The sequence below is a fragment of the Uranotaenia lowii genome, chromosome 3 (assembly GCF_029784155.1).
Source record: "Uranotaenia lowii strain MFRU-FL chromosome 3, ASM2978415v1, whole genome shotgun sequence".
Taxonomy (NCBI): Eukaryota; Metazoa; Arthropoda; class Insecta; order Diptera; family Culicidae; genus Uranotaenia; species Uranotaenia lowii.
The window spans coordinates 192,721,160-192,738,791 of NC_073693.1; positions in this window are offsets into that span (position 1 = coordinate 192,721,160).

Consider the following 17,632-nt stretch of genomic DNA (forward strand, 5'->3'; position numbering starts at 1 on the left):
TCTAAACACTGCCAAAGAATGATGGTAATTCGTCATTTGATATGGTTCTGAGATGCAGCATCCCATCATGGAGCATAAGTGTGGTGAAAATGGAAGTAATCCATCCCCAGCGCGCTGTGTATCAGCAACGAACGACTTTCTTGAATTTCTATCTGTCTAATGTGGAAGGGAGTGTCAGGTTTTTTTTTCGCTCCAGGGGATTTTTTTTTATTATCTGACAATTTGCGCCGGGGGTCTTCAGATTTTCCCCAAAATTGATAATTTGGTTCATTTTTGCAACTTAAAAACACATGTATTTTTTTCAGATTTCTAACATTTTTATTTTTTGAGTTAGCTTCGGTTAAATTTTTTTTGTAAATAAAAAATAACAATTTTTCAAAGCTACATAACTCTGTTATTTTTCAACGGAAATTATAAAATAGCACATCAAAATGCATTGAAATTTTATCAGCTTTCCAAATAAAATACTTGAAAAAAGTTAATTAATTACCTTCAACATGAAAAGTTGTAAATAAACTTTAAATGGCGTCTAAAAGTACCGTCTGCACCACCGAATATTTTGCAAAAAATACCATTGTATAGCTCGATTTATGATGCAACTTTCATCTGAAGACACCAAAGTGGGCCATCAACACCTTGAAGAGTTATGAAAGAAATAATGACAATAAATCTTGAAGAGTTATGAAAGAAATAAATGAAACAAAAGAACTTACTATAGCAGGTAAAAATCACTACTTTTTCGTGCTTTGTAGAGTGTTTGCAGCAAAACTGACTTTAAATTTTAACCAAAACTCTTAGTATCGTTAATGTGATATAACTAATAATGGGAATGTTGCTTTTACAACCTGGTCATATACTATATAACTTATTAATTTTTCGATCAAAGATCATTGTGAAGCATAATCAATGCCAATAGTAGAAGGTTCAGTCCCTGTGTTTAGGATCACAAAAATGTGATTAAAAAATGAAATATAGACGTGCTTTACATTGTTTTTATATCGGGAGCTATGCACTGGACACCAAAATCCTTTCCCATAGATAAAAAAAAGTATGAGAAAGTGGCACAAATGTTGTAGAAATAATCGAAGAGCTCAGTATGGCCAGCCCCGGCTGTAAAATGATGAAAATATGATACTTTTACCGTATTCGTTTTCTCCATTCGCCCAGTTTTGAGGTTTACAATACTAGAAAGAACATAATTCGTCGTCAGTGTTTTGCTACCTCGATCACTCACACACGAATCTTCAGTGTTCCACCGTCCATTTTAAATCAAATCTGGGGAATTACGGATGCAAAACTTAGCGCATAAACTTCTAAAAATGACAGTAAAATGTGCATAACTTGTTGTGACCTGGTGCAAAACTGAGTATAAACGAATACGTTATTAGATTTTTGGATATAACATGAAGTCAGTTAAGCTGCAACAATCTACCGCCCCTACTTTCATAACAGTCCCATATGCAAAAACAAGAAAGCAAGGAAATCAGCTTTTTCTGTTTTGGAATATATTTTTAAATTGTGACCACGTTTCTAGGTTGTCATAATAAATCGTTAAACCTGAAATTTTCGAAATTGGGTTATTGGTAAGGTCGAGAGCACCATTTTTATTCATTATGGGACTGTTAATCGACCATATTTGAAACCTTTTTCAAATTTACTCGCATAACAGTCCCATACAAAATATGTTTTGTTCACCAAGCTACTTTCTAAGACTTAAATTTTAAAACTTCTAAATGCAATTGCCAGAAAAAAAAACATACTTTTGGAAAAAAATATCGTGAATTCCACATTGTTAGTTGAATCTTTTCACGATTTTTGATTGCATCCGATAGTTTTTCGCTCAGGAAGTCATTCCTAAGAAAGTCAGACCTGCCTTCGAAAACTACTGTGCATCATTCGACATCAAGTGAGTTAAAATGTTAAAAATGTTTTTGAACTGCGACCCAGAGATGGGTCTTGACTCAAACATTCAGTCAGCGAAACTTTTTTTGTAGAGAAATGAATCCAACTGTGTTAGATGAAATTTCAGGGACTAGATAAGAGAAAATCGATATTGAAAAACATGCGAAAAAAATTCGCCTTGTCTCCCGGTAGGACTTGAACCCACATCTTGCGCCTCTCCGGGGCCCATGTATTAACATTCTACTACAGCAGACCAACCTGGCAAATTTTTTTCGCATGTTTTTCAATATCGATTTTCTCTTATCTAGTCCCTGAAATTTCATCTAACACAGTTGGATTCATTTCTCTACAAAAAAAATGTTAAATGTTAAAAATGTTAATGTTTCGCCGAAAGCCACGAATTGATATTTTTTTTCGAAATTTCGAACAAAACCTCTTTTTTTAGTGTTTTATTTTGAAGCCTTATGTTGACCTAATATGACGAAAATTCATATGGGACTGTTATGCGAGTAGGGGCAGTCTGAAAAGGATGAAAAAACAGTGTTTATTACCTACTTTGATAAGTTCTTTTGTTTCCATGTTGTTAGAAGTGCTTGCTATCTCCATATGTGAGTGCAGTTGTTCGACCATTGTTTGTTTTCGATGCAAAAAAAAGAGATTTGTTGTCATTATTTCTCTCATAACTCTTCAAGGTGTTAATGGCCCACTTTGGTGTCTTCAGATGAAAGTTGCATCATAAATCGAGCTATAAATCGGTATTTTTTGCAAAATATTCGGTGGTGCAGACGGTACTTTTAGATGCCATTTAAAGTTTATTTACAACTTTTCATGTTGAAGGTAATTAATTAACTTTTTTCAAATATTCTATTTGGAAAGCTGATAAAATTTCAATGCATTTTGATGTGCTATTTTATAATTTCCGTAAAAAAATAACAGTGTTATGATGCTTTGAAAAATGTTTTTTTTAATTTACAAAAAAATTTAACCGAAGCTAACTCAAAAAATAAAAATGTTGGAAATCTGAAAAAATACATGTGTTTTTAAGTCGCAAAAATGAACCAAATTTTCAATTTTGGGGAAAATCTGAAGACCCTCGGCGCAAACCCGTCAGATAATAAAAAAAATCCCCTCCAGTTAAACCTGATTTGAGTCTTTGTAGCACTTTTTCTCGGTATTTTCCTAATCTGCACCATCCGGATTTCAAATAATCCTTAGCGTATTTGTTTACTCTTCGCTGGTCTCCAGTGTATGGTGCTGGATTATGATTGAGTTAAAGGATTTGGAAATTAGTCACTCGTACTAGATCAACATTGTTTTGAATTTTCGAATAAGATGCTGTTTTTGACTTGCTGGAATTCATTCATTACTTTAACTTCTTTTCAAAGAATAAATCTATTTTATTAACATTGATATAAAACTTTAAATAACGTGGTTTTCAATTTCCTATTCTTATTCGATTGTACCCTGTTTTACATTTTTCAGTTAGCCAAAAAATCACGGAAATGTATGCTTTGTTGCGTATTGTTGTGTAACATAAATATGAAGGAAAAGGATTCTTTGAATAAATGCTGTTGGCTGAGTGTTTCTATGAATCAATCAAAGTTAATTTGGCAACAAATTTGCGGATAAGGAGAAATAAAGCGTTCAAAGTGTCTTGTTAGTCAATTTCTCACAGGGTAGCTCCATTACCGGTATTTGGAATCATTGGCAGTTTTCATATCAAAATTATGAATATGCGTTACAAGATCAATTTCTTCTTTTGTCACCCCTAACCCTTCGAAATGATTTTATTAGGAGAGGTATTTGTTTATGAGTCTTTAAAAAAAACAGATATTTTAAAACTTTAAAACTACATTTTAGGCAATATAAAAGAATCTCCAACTTTAAACCAAATTTAGCCTATTTGAAATGCAATTTAAAGGCTTTTAAACGTAGAAAACAATTGTCAGGTATTTAAACTTCAGACTTTGTTAATGATGATTATCTGCAAAAATTTCATGTTTATCTAAGTTACCCCGGTGATCAAAGTTCCCCCAGTTTACGGTAGTAATAAATTTTTCTAACAATGTGAAAAAACCTAGAGATAAACTTAAAAAAAACGTATACCTACAGTCTTTCGCCGTTTAACCATTCAATTGGAAGCTTTGTTTTGCTATCATCATTCACAGGAAAGAAATATAAAATTGCTTCATGATAACCAGGCTACCTTTAACAGCACGCCGAAGCCAGGAAAAGCTTCGTGCATCATCTGTCCGCATGACATTGGTTAATGAAGTACTCTCTCTATGAAAAAGTACGTCTGCCAACTTCATTTAAATTTATTGCTCATAGCAAATATATCCTTCCGTAGACACGCGCACTTTATAAAAAGAGAAGCGAAAGAAAATAAAACATCTTGTCGGCCAAGTTTAAACTGTTGCAAAGCTGCTGGGGGAAAAATCATCCATATAGAATGTGTACACTTGACTTTGTCACTGATTCTCTAGTAGCAGCAAGCAATATTGCCGAGCGTAAAGCGGAAAGAAAAATTCAGATTTCTCCAAGAAAAATAACCACGACTTGGCGGAACTGTCTTGCGGGTCTCTTCTTCCGGAGTGGTATTATTCATTTCTGAGATTTCAGGGTTACGACGTACTGTTTTAAAGTGAGTCGTGCTGCGTATGTAAGAATGTGTTACACTTTTATGCCACAGATTGTGTGCATAAATATTCAGTGTCTCACGTTGAGTTGTTCATTCAGTTCAGGAAACGAAAAGTTGAATCGGAAAAGCAATAGACTACCACCGGGTGTGAAGAATTGATGAAGGGGATAATAAATCGCTAACAATTATTGTGTTTTACTTTTTTGCCGCTCACATTGACATTTGAGATTTTAGCATATCGATAGAAACCACGATTTATTATACCCAAAATTTTTTGTGGAGAGAACACTGCGATCAGTTGATAGATCTTCTATTATTTCTTTTAAACACTTAAAGACTGCGAAGAAATCTAAGCCCGAAAACACAAAAAATTTCCATTCTTTATGTGCGCAACGACTATACCGAATTCTATAAATTTTCTTTATAAAATGTATCACATCTGAATTATACTTTTAAGTGAAGCGCACTAGCGTCAAGCGAAAATACAAGATATCTCGTATTTGGTCCGGAATGTGTTAATATATGTCTCCAGATACACTGGTTTATCATTTGATGAGCACTCACATATGTTAGATCCTAAGTGCAACCTTATGTTCCATGAATTTACACATAAGAGATCCTAAGTATAACGTTATGTTCCCTTGAAAAATCCATCAATATTTGTAGCGTACAACCTTCCACGAGTGGCAGCTAGCATACTTTTAATGCTATAAACGCTAATCTCTGGCTAGTGAACGGTAGACAATGTGCAACTCGAGACCCCATACACCCAACCTTCGGGTAGTGGTCATATCACCTCTTGTCTGCAACTCCGATTCTCTACCTCCTCGTGGTGCTAGGTGGGGTGCGAGCAACCTTAGCGGAGATCGGGTACCCAACCCCGGTGGATGCTTTGGTCGCATGCAGACTGAGTCAGGGGGCTTCGTACGCGTCTGTTCTCCATGTCAGGGGCGGCGTGCAGAGTGCAACAACATCCTGGTGGTGTTCGGGACCCAAAACAGCAACATCACGACGGTCCTCCTGCGAGATAGTGGGGTTAGCTGTGGGCCTTGCGAGCCCGTGACTACAAAAAACAAAAGCAACGAACAACGAACAACAAATTTCGGATGGAAATCGGCAAAGACCCACGCGACGAAAAGGGACTAGCGATTGGAAACTTGGAACATGGAACTGTCGATCTCTAAATTTTGTGGGCAGTACCCACGTGCTCTCCAACTAATTGAAGGGCCGCAAATTCGACAGCGTAGCGCTGCAGGAGGTATGCTGGAAGGGCTCCACGGTACGAACGTACCCAGATGGTCGTGCCATCTACCAGAGCTGCGGCAACATACACGAGCTTGGAACAGCTTTTATAGTGATGGGAAAGATGCAAAAGCGCGTGATCGGGTGGTGGCCGATCAACTCACGAATGTGCCGGTTGAGAATCAAGGGCCGGTTCTTCAACATCAGCATCATCAACGTGCACAGCCCTCACCTCGGAAGTACCGGTGACGACAAAGACGAATTTTACGCGCAGTTGGAGCGTGAATACGACCGTTGCCCAAAACATGATATCAAGATCGTCATCGGGGATTTCAACGCTCAGGTCGGCCAAGAGGAGGAATTCAAACCGACAATTGGAAGGTTCAGTGCACACCAGCTGACCAACGAAAACGGCCTCAGACTTATTGATTTCGCCGCCTCCAAACGAATGGCCGTACGTGTACCTTTTTCCAGCACCGCCTCCCCCACAAGTACACTTGACACATTCCACGCGCTTGTACCGCTCAAACGTGATTTTCATCTGTTCGCGTTTCAAAAAATCCAAAATTGTCTATAATTTTGATAATTCAAATCACCAACGGAAAAATGAGAAAAAAGTTTTTTTACACATGTTTTAGATGATTTTGAAAATCAGTTTTTTTGTTGAAAAAAGTGGTGTTTTTGACAACTTTTACAAAATCATTAATTTTATTATATGGATGATTTTTTTTTGGAAATATTTTTAGTATGTTCAGAAGCCAAAAAACACGGCTTCATTATATAGAAAAAAGAATTTGATTATATCCAATGTAGTTGGTTTGAAAAGCGAACAAAAACAGTCGCAAATGAGTGAATTCACGTCACAAAAAAGGGAAGTTTTTAACTTTTCGAAATAAAAAAATGAGATTTTCTTTGAAAATGATAAGACGATTCTAAAACACTAAAATTAATTGAAATCGGATGGAATCTAGCTGAGTTACAACAGCGCGAATGAGTGAATTCACGTCACAAAATTTGATTTTTTGTTAAATTTTATATGAAAAATGTGCTCTGAAAGCTGTTTTGACCCTCCAGATGGTCGCAATTTTTACAAATCGAGCATAATTTACTTGATTTTTTTAATAAGTTCATTATTTTCAAATATAAAGACAAAAAGGTTGGAAAAAAAATATTTTTTTTTTGTGGTGAATCTTTAAATGGAGACAGTAGTAATTTTAACATATGATCCCTCAATATGTTGCTATTCAAGTGCCAATCAAAATAAGGAAAAAGTTAGGTGCAGATACTAAAAATTTATGATTGTAAAAGTCGGAACAACAGAATATTGTTTTTGAAAGTGTACATAAAATTTGAAGGCTCCAAAGAATGGTTCAGTATAACCACAGGTATAACTTTATATTCGTGACGTGAATTCAGTCAACTACCCTGTTCTGTTTGAACTGAGTGAATTCACGTCACAATTTCAAACAAGCATAACTTCGTTCGTTGTTGTTCAATCGAAAAGCTACTTACATCAAATTGTGGGCAATTGTTTTCTTTACAACTCATTCGAAGACACCGATATTCTATTTCCACAGAGAGAACAGGAAATCAAAGATGTATGTACTAAAGTCCGAAATGGTTAATTCTAGCGTGAATTTACGTCACAAAAGTAATTAATCACAACAAAAACAACTTAAATTTTAAAATGACCAAATTATATTCATTTTGAAGGAAATTCAATTTGCGACCGTTTGCTACAATTTTTTTCATTTTCAAGTAAATTGGTTGACTTCTAGAACGATAACAGTGCAGAAAAGTCCGGAAAAGCGATTTCACGTCACGGTGGAATGTGTCACTTGGAGATCGCCGTACCAAACGCAATCACAGATCAACCACGTTTTGATTGACAGCCGGCACTTCTCGGACATCATCGACGTCAGATCCTGTCGAGGCATCAACATCGAGTCAGACCATTATCTGGTCACAAATGCGCCCAAAACTCTCCGTAGTGAACAACACGCGACACCGGCGCCCGCCTCGGTTAAATATCGCGTGACTGAAGCAACCCGAGGTCGCGGCAGACTACGCGCAATCGGTCGAAGCAGCGCTGCCGGCAGAGGGCGAGCTTGACGAAGCCCCTCTCGAGGACTGTTGGGATACCATCAAAACAGCCATCAACAGTGCTGCGGAGAACGTCATCGGTTATGTGGAGCGATCTCGACGGAACGACTGGTTCGACGAGGAGTGTAGGAGGGTGATGGACGAAGAGAATGCCGCGCGGGCGACAGTAGTGCAGAGAGGCACCCGTCGAAATGTGGAAAATCACCGACAGCGGAAGAGGCAGCGAGTCCGACTTTTCCAGGAGAAAAAACGCCGCCTGGAGGAGGAGGAGCTCGAGGAGCTGGAGCAGCAGCATCGTTCCCAAGAAACACGAAAGTTCTATCAGAAACTCAACGCATCCCGCAAAGGCTTCGTGCCGCAAGCCGTATCCTGACGGACAATCGTGAGGTGATCAAAAGGTGAAAGCAGCACTTCGATGAACATCTGAACGGCGCACATGCAGGAGATCAAGACGGTGGGGGAAGGTACATCGCCGGCGTAGCCAAGACGAAGAGGAGCCACTCCCAACGATGAGTGAAGTTAAGGAAGCCATTCACCAGCTGAATAGAATCAAGTCGGCTGGGGAGGATGATATCGCAGCTGAACTCATCAAAATGGGCCCGGACAAGTTGGTCGATTGCCTACACCAGTTGATAGTCCGGATCTGGGACACAGAACAGCTACCGGAGGAGTGGAAGGAGGGGTAATATGCCCCATATACAAGAACGGCGACAAATTGTTCTGTGAGAACTACCGAGCGATCACTGTCCTCAATGCTGCCTACAAAGTGTTGTCCCGAATCCTACTCCGCCGCCTAACGCCACAAGCAAACAGATTCGTGGGAACTCATCAGGCTTCATGGAGGGACGGTCAACGACGGACCAGATATTCACATTACGGCAAAACCTCCAAAAATGCAGGGAACACCCTGTCCCCAAGTCCCTATGCACCATCTATTCATCGACTTCAAAGCCACATACGACACGATCGACCGTAACGAGCTATGGAAAATCATGGACGAGAACGGTTTTTCCGGGAAGCTGATCAGACTGATCAAGGCGACGATGGATGGAACGCAGTGCTGTGTGCGGATCTCGGGTGAATTGTCGAGTTCATTCGAACTGCGCAGGGAGCTTCGACAAGGTGATGGTCTATCCTGCATGATGTTCAACGTGGCGCTAGAAGGTGTTATTCGACGAGCGGTGGGCGAAATGCGGGGCACGATTTTCAACAGATCCAGTCAACTTATTTGCTTTGCCGATGACATTGATATAGTCGGCAGATCATCTGCGGCGGTGGAGGAGATCTGCCGCAAACTGAAACACGAAGCAGGAAGGATTGGATTGATGATTAATACGTCCAAGACGAAGTACATGCTGGCCTGCGGATCCGAGACCGACCGAACCCGCTTGTCCAGTAATAACAAGGTCACGATCGACGGCGACGAGCTGGAGGTAGTCTATCTCGGCTCACTGGTGACCGCAGACAATGCCACCAGTCGTGAGATCCGGAGGCGAATTATCAGCGGAAGTCGTGCCTACTACGGACTCCAAAAGCAACTGCGGTCGAGAAGACTTAGCCCTCGCACGAAGTGTAACCTGTATATGACGCTCATTAGACCGGTTGTTCTCTACGGGCACGAGACATGGATATTGCTCGAGGAGGACCTGCGTACACTCGAAGTATTCGAGCGAAGAGTGTTAAGAACCATCTTTGGCGGCGTACAAGCGAACGGAGGGTGCAGGCTAAAGATGAACCACGAGCTCGCGCGACTCTACGGCGAACCCAGTATTCAGAAGGTGATGAAGGCTACGCATTTAAATAATGTTTACATTTTATTAAAAAAGAAGTTTATTCAAATTAAAATAATTTAACGACAATAATTTTTTCCATGGACGGGGTAGCAAAGCACACCGGGTCAGCTAGTCGTTTATATTTGTGGCAGACATTAAATAGGACTTTTCAACGGTTTTGTAGTCGGCGAAGTGCTCCTCGGTTGGTGATGTGCGACAATGCGAAGAATTTTGTTGGAGCAATACGTGTTCTGGACGAAGTTCACGGGTTGTTCATCAGCAAGCAGTTCCAAAACACGGTGGTTGATTACGCAGCAAACCAAGGCATCGAGTTTCATTTCATCCCGGCACGCTCGCCAAATTTTGGAGGACTTTGGGAATCTGCAGTGAAGTCGTTTAAAACTTTGCTCAAACGGACAGTTGGACACGCTTGGACACGAGGAATTCCAGACAATCGTGGTGAAGATTGAGACAGCATTGAACTCCAGACCAATCACCGAACTCAGCAATGATCCTGATGATTTCGAACCGCTCACGCCAGGACATTTCCTGGTGCAAAAGAAAATGACTGCTCTCCCTGAACGCGATTTGAAGGACGTACCGGAGTCGAGACTGAAGGTCTGGCGGAGAATGGAACAGATTTCCCAGAATCTGTGGGCAAAGTGGTCGACTCAGTACCTGTCTAACCTCAACAACCGAACGAAGTGGACTAAGAAGAAGGACAACATCAAAATCGGCACCATGGTCATACTGAAGGAGGAAAATTTCCCGCCTCTGCAGTGGCCCATGGCACGAGTAATAGACCTCCACCCTGGTACAGATGGAAACATACGCGTTGTCACTGTTCGCACACAGAACGGCACATACAAGAGAGGCATTTCGAAAATCTGCGTGTTACCTATCCGTGACAACCTACCATCGTCAGAAGAGGAGAACCTGGACTCCTCCACCGGCGGAGATCAATAGATCTCCGCCTTCCCAGTTAAGTTATGTGTTTGTTTGAATTTCAAAAAGCTCACCGAATTTCTTTTCCATAGAGTTACGATGCCTCCTAAACTCAGACAACTCTGAGACATCCCATGTGGATAGCACTTTCACCTGAATTGAGGTAATCTGTTTTGTTTCGGTGGTGGTCAGTCGTATGTTTGCATGCATGAGTAAAGCCTGAATACTCGTCGCCTTTCGGCCTGTTTTTAAACAGTCCCACGTCGTAACAGTCTGTTGCGAAGTGTATCGCAGTGTAAATCTGCGGAAGTCCCGTTCATCTCTAATTGAGATCCCCGTTTTGATATTTTGAGGAAAAGTGGTGCCAATGAAGAGGGAGAAGACTAGTATTCGCCCCCTGAACGCCTGCGCAGTGATCATGGACAGGTTTGGCCAACCCCGACGTGCTCACCCAACGTAGAAGTTCGCTAGCAGCATCACCAACCAAGAGATCATCAACTCGAAGTCCAGCGCGTAACAGATGGAGGTCATCACACGCCATAGGGCGTCCGCGAAGGCCCGGAGGCCTCCGCTCCAGGGAAGACGTTTTGTGAAACATAAATTCAATTTAATTAGCACCCTCTCATCTGATTACATAGATTTGTCGTCGCCCACCGAAGCCAATTATCTGTTTAACGTCATCGTATGAGTACGGTGACCCCAAAGTTCAGCAAGATTCGTCCGCAGTCGTAACCACGTTGTAGTCCAGGAAGCAAGAGTTCGAACAGAAATTCCACCAACACATTCGTCATCACTATCAGTCCATCGTCCGTAGATCACCGAAGAGGTTGCGCAGCATCATTTTTTCAAAGGTGATCAGCAGCAGCAGTCATCAATCATCTGGCTTGGTTCGATCCATCGTACAGTCCGACCTACCCGATAACCCCGAAGTACACCGCAGTGAAGGTTAACAGTTCCGTCTGATTTTGGTTCAGACCCACTCCAATTCGAGTTGCTAACTCGTCACCAGTTCGAGAACACAACATTTTATATTTTAAGCTAAGATTGTAAATAGTTGAACATTAGGAAACGAAGTAATTTTAGTTATAATTGAAATTATATTTCAAGGCGGCCGGCATGAACGCGCACTTCTAATTTGTACGCGCACGCGCGCTTCTAATGTGTAGTGAAATGCGCAATATAGTTAATAAGGAACAGTTGAAATGAACCACAGCGAAAGTGATCTAATGCTGGTTTGTTTACGTTTTGCATATGTTTTTGCACAGTATAGGACAGCAGGGAGAATACAAGTTACCGCCGCGAAATATAGATCGTTTTTTACTTCCGAAATAAAGTTGTTTTCGCCAAGTAGTGAAGTTTTTATAATCCGCGAGTTTCTTGTTCGGGTCCGAAAAGTTCTTCTGAGAGTGCAAAAACAGTTACTTTTAAACTCATATTCAAACCCAATTCTCACTCACTCTTTCTCACTAGACTCGACACAGAGTAGGGATTAATCACCCACTGGGATGTTTGATACCCCACAACTGTTTAGAAAAAAAAATTATAAATCGAAGTAAAAGCAAAAACTTTAGCGCAAAAATCAGAAATTGTTGTAATTGCTTTAGTTCTTGTTATTATAAGGAGTAACGGATAACAGACATAGCTATTTTATCGAGTAGCAAAGAGAGGCTTATATTCTGCATAAAATATAGAAGTGTCATACGATTAGTACACGAGCAAGAGCGAAATGTCCCGGAAAAACAATGAGCATGGTTAAAGGGGTACTGTTTCCTGGTATTTGGGGGATGTGTCATAAAACGCAGTTACGAGAAAATCTGTAAGTTTGGTGAGACGGTTCAACCGGCCTCGAAAATGCGAATATTCATACATGTATTGCTCGATTTTTTAAATTTTCTATCAAAATCAAAAACTTTTAAAAACTATCTCACGATGTGAGAAATTATGTCATATTCATTTTGTTATCATGAAATAATAACTTTATTTCCTTATATTTAAAAAAGCAAAATTTGTTGGGCCATTCAAATGTTGCATCTTACCCTGCTGTTGCGATACCCCGTTTGACGGTAGTTAAAGTTGCTTTATTTTTAAATTCAAAGCATTGTAATTCCAGGATTTTAGTTAAAACATATAATATTTATTTACATTTCGAATATATTTACGTCGACATGTACCAAATCCCTAACCCCTTCCATGAACAAGCGTGATTCATACGACCTTATCAAAACAAACTCTAGGTTTATACTTTGATAACAATTTATAGTTTGATAAAAACAACTTACATGGAATTTGTGTCTTACAGCCAGTTTGCGTAATTTCGTTTAAAAATTAATTTAAAAAAAATCATCCAAAGTTAGAACAGCCTCTGGAGATGTAAAAGATCCATCCCATGAATTTCTTCCAAAGTAAGGACATATTGCATGGTTCTTCCCAACTTCTCGTTCTGACCAACAGCAAACTGTTTGTGCGAAGCAGTCGAGCATTCAAGTTTTGCCATATTCACTAGAATCTGACTCATGCATCACCTTTGGCCGACCTACAGCAATCGGAATGACGCTTAATGGATGCAGGAGCAACTTCTGTTCCATACCTACATATGCAATTGTTGCCGGTGGCACATTGTTTATGTTGTGTATTCGAATGAGCTGGAGTACAAACATGGATAAATGTTTTTGTCCGTTTGTCAGAAGTCCACTTGATGCTGCCGTGAGAGGATGATGCTTCACTTTGTTGAGGACTGCTTGCTTGCTGTTGAAACCAGTCATTTCCCAAATCATATTTAAGGAATCACCATAGCAGTATTTATCTGAAGGATGTTAAGTGCTGCCACCTGAGCTATTAGCTGGATGCCGTTTGACAACCCACATTAAGGGTCATTTGTTGAACATTTGTCAAGACGAAAGAACAAACATAGTGCTTATTTTCAACGGTATATCTGAAATTTAATATCATAGAGTCAAATAACATGGAGGGGAGAGTGGGGATACTTGATCCCCTTTTCTTATTTTCATCATATCTTTTTTGAAAAATTTAGAAACTCGCCGTCTTTGACATTTTCTGACAGCTTGTAACTTCAAGTTTCAATGCTCCAAAAATTAGAACGATACTTGAACCCGTTGATGAACTAGAAGCATTCTCGTGGGAGTAAAAAAAATTGCGATTTTTCTGAAGTTAGGGGAGACTTGATCCCCTATTGAAGGAGACTTGATCTTTTATTCAGGAAGCCCTAATCCTTGTATAAAAATCAAACCAAACCCCAAGATAGAATGTTAATTGACTATTTAGGTCATGTTTGTTCTCATTTCACTATTTATAGCAGACATAAGAAGAAAATTCTATAACTTTTTCTCAACGCTTATAACATTGCATACTTAAAGGCGCTATTTTTTATAATTAAAAGAAAACTAATTATTTTTGCTCTTTTCTTCAGACAATTGTTTGATAAATATTAGTTTTTGGATAAATATTAGTAATTTCGTAATCAGCAATCATAACGATCAATTCAGAAGAAGAATATGCCGTTTGGAAGGGGGATCAATTGTACCCAACTCTAGGGGATCAATTGTACCCATAATCAACATTTTAGAAAACTTTTTCTGAAAAAAGTTGAGAGTTTTCCATTACTTTGAAAATATGGCATTGTGAAGTTCATTTTACGCTCGAACGATTGGTACATTGGAACAAATATTTTTTTTATAATTTTCCCATGTAAGGAAAATTTTAAAGTGATGAAAAAAGATCTTCAAGTTACATTTTGTGAAATTTTTCAAACAAAGTTCAATTACTCAAACAATTATTTTGTTAAAAAATTTTAAACTACAAGCATTGTTATTTTGCTAATTTTGGCACATTTTTCTAGAACATTTGATCTTTGTAAGACATTCCAGTTTCGAGATATAGCTAAGGAATCAAGTATCCCCAGGAATCAAGTATCCTCATTCTCCCCTATACTTGTTTAACACCACAAACATCTCTCATCACTACTCAGCAGAGGATACTCAACTGAATAGTATACTCAAGGTGTCGGAGTCTCCCAGAACTCCAATCGAACTAAATGAAACAAACTACCACGCTGCAAATTAGACATCAGTATCAGTTGTCGGTTAACCGTAAAGCAGGCGTGTGGTTATCAAGCTAAAGTGTCTAACCGTTTTTTTTTTGGATATTGCAACCGTTTTTAATCCGGCTTGTAGTAAATGATTCAAAAATCGCTACCGGTGACCAATAATTTATAAGTGCCTGACCGATAACGCAGCTACTAGGCTGAGCGTTGCAAATTTCTGCAATTTGGTGTAATTGTGATCACAAAGGTAAAATGCCAGAAATGATTGTCATATCCGATACACATACAAAATCCACATTTTACGTAGGGGGAAGTGTTCCTAAATGCGCATGTTGGGTAATATGCGCATACAGCCGATTGACGATATGACTAGAGATTCAACGTATCTTATCAGCGCAGTTTGAGGGTAATACGATATTGAAACATGGCATGAACAAATTTGATGGTTATACAAAGCCAAAAAAAATTTAAAAATTCAAACAAGATTTTTGTCAGTTTTGATATAATATATTGAACTTTAATTATTGTGCGTACAGATTTTGTGAACAAAAATTTTAATGGTTTTTCTTTCTTATTCATCTGGAAATCGGAAATTCTACGAATTGAAGCTTTTGGCAAAGTTGTAAATGATAAGATATTGGAATAAGAGACAGGTTCTGAATGCCCATATCAAGGCAGGTTAAATGCCTATACCAAGAAAAATAGATTAGTCTTATAAATTTTTTACTTTTTATCATTTAAACATTAAATCTATGCTCAAATCACGATCTTACATCGAAAAAAGAAGAACTTCATACTGATCCGAAAAAAATACGATATGAACAAAATATTACCATGAAATTTGGCCATATGGCATACCTACCTATGTTTCATGCAAAAGAACTAGTGATGTAAAAAATTTCACCAAAATTTCAGCCTTGACGTATGCCTAACATGCGTTTCTACCATTTGAAATAGAATGATATCAAAATATTGCAAGTTTTTATGAAATATAGCTAAATACATTAATATGCGCGTTTAGCCCGCCAGTTTCGGAAAACGGCTATTTTGACTTCTTTTATTATAACATTATTTTCACAAAAACTGTAAGAGATTTTAACAGAAAAATTGCTCTAACGTATATAAAACAGATGTCCGCTCATGTGTATATAGTTTTCAGACTCCTCTCTATTGGAATATGGGAGAAAATGAGTGCTTTTCTTAATATGCGCATGTAGCCCGCCTCTCCCCTACAGGGCCGTCTAAGTCAGTGGTCGGCAACCTTTTGAGCTGAAAGAGCCAAAAACTTCAAATTTTCAAAATTTCAGAGTTTTAAAGAGCCACATTAAAGATTTATGATTTTTGTTTTTAATCAATGAACATTAGTTTGACGAAAATAATTTAAACCCCTCTAACTCTAAGTTTTTTTTCTCTAACTCTTGTTTTTTTTTTCTTTTGAATTTGTTTCTGATTACGATTAAGTACATGGGGTGTTTTGTCTGAATTTGATGTTATATTAATTTAAATACGTTGGCAAATATCGAGTGTAGAAAATTTCAAATCCATATAAGCTTATATGAATACTTTGCATGACGTAAAGTGAAAGATTTGAACATAAGCACAACAGCACATAAGCAGAATATTTATATTTTCTTCGGCAAAGAGAAGCTTACAAAAACAAATGGAAAAAAAAATTATGAAAAAATTTTTATCACATTTTCCAAATAGCCAACCCTTAAAAAATCCAAAAGTATGAGATAAAATTCAATTGAAATCCATGTAGCCGTAACCGAAAAAAAAATTATGCTTCTAACAACTGGCAGAATTTTCAAAATGCAGGACATCAAATGTACGTGTCTTCAAAATTTTATGCATCTGGAAAATCCAAAATCTCATTTTATGCCACATGTGATTTTCAGTATTGTGCGTCAATTTAATGAAAAATGAAATTCAATACATTGTACATTATTCAGCAATGCTTGCTAAAGCTTAGATTATAGATAAAAAACTTGTGGTTCGACCAGTATAAATCTGTAATAATGTGATTTTAACTGACAAAATCAGTTCAAGGATTCTTCCAAAGTTTCAAAGCAAAAATTAATTAAAACAATTCAACGGTGATTAACTCGTAATTTAAAAAAAATGTGACCTTTTTGGAAACTTCATTGAACATTTTAGTGCTTTTGGTAAATATTGGCTGCAGGCATCACACTTAAAATTTTAAATATGTTCAAAGACTCAAAGGTTAACTTTAAAAAAAAATGATGATGATTTAAGATATTATAAAAGAAAATGCTTCGAGGTGTAAAGGTCAATTTTGTTAATGATTACAAGTATTTAGCCTGTGATTTTGTTTTCAAATTGATTTTGAGAATTTAAGTTTTCATTCATTCTCAATGCTGATACGAGTTTGGAAATCTACCAAACTTTAATTTTAAATTCTCAATTCTTAATTTTGTATTTTGTATTTGAATTTTGGGTATCTATTGACTTTAAACCCGATATTTCCAGAGCATTCCAGATTTTGGCATTGGGTTCCTAAAAACCGAATAATAACCGGGAAAATCCAGCCAAAATCTACGCATGTTCCATTAAAAGGCAAGAGAAAAGTTTAAAAATGAACAAACGAAATTCTTAATAACAATTAATTCACAATTTCAAAAAATGTATGTGCTGAAACAAGTGAAATACTTTAGAATTTAGAAAATTGTGAATAATTCTGGAACAAAAACAGGGCCTTTTTTCTCGATATTCGGGCATCCGGACCGGTTCGGGCATTCCCATTTTTTTTTTTGAAAATCTGGGAAAGCCCGGTTAAATCCAGGCAATCTGGAATGCGATGAGTTATCTTTATTCAGATACATTAAAATTATCATTTTGAATTCAATTTAATTAGATAGGATTGCGGTGGTTCTTCCAATATTTTTATGTTGTTACGTGTCAAAATTGTGATTATTTTTCGAAATGGTTGATCAATTCTAAGACGAG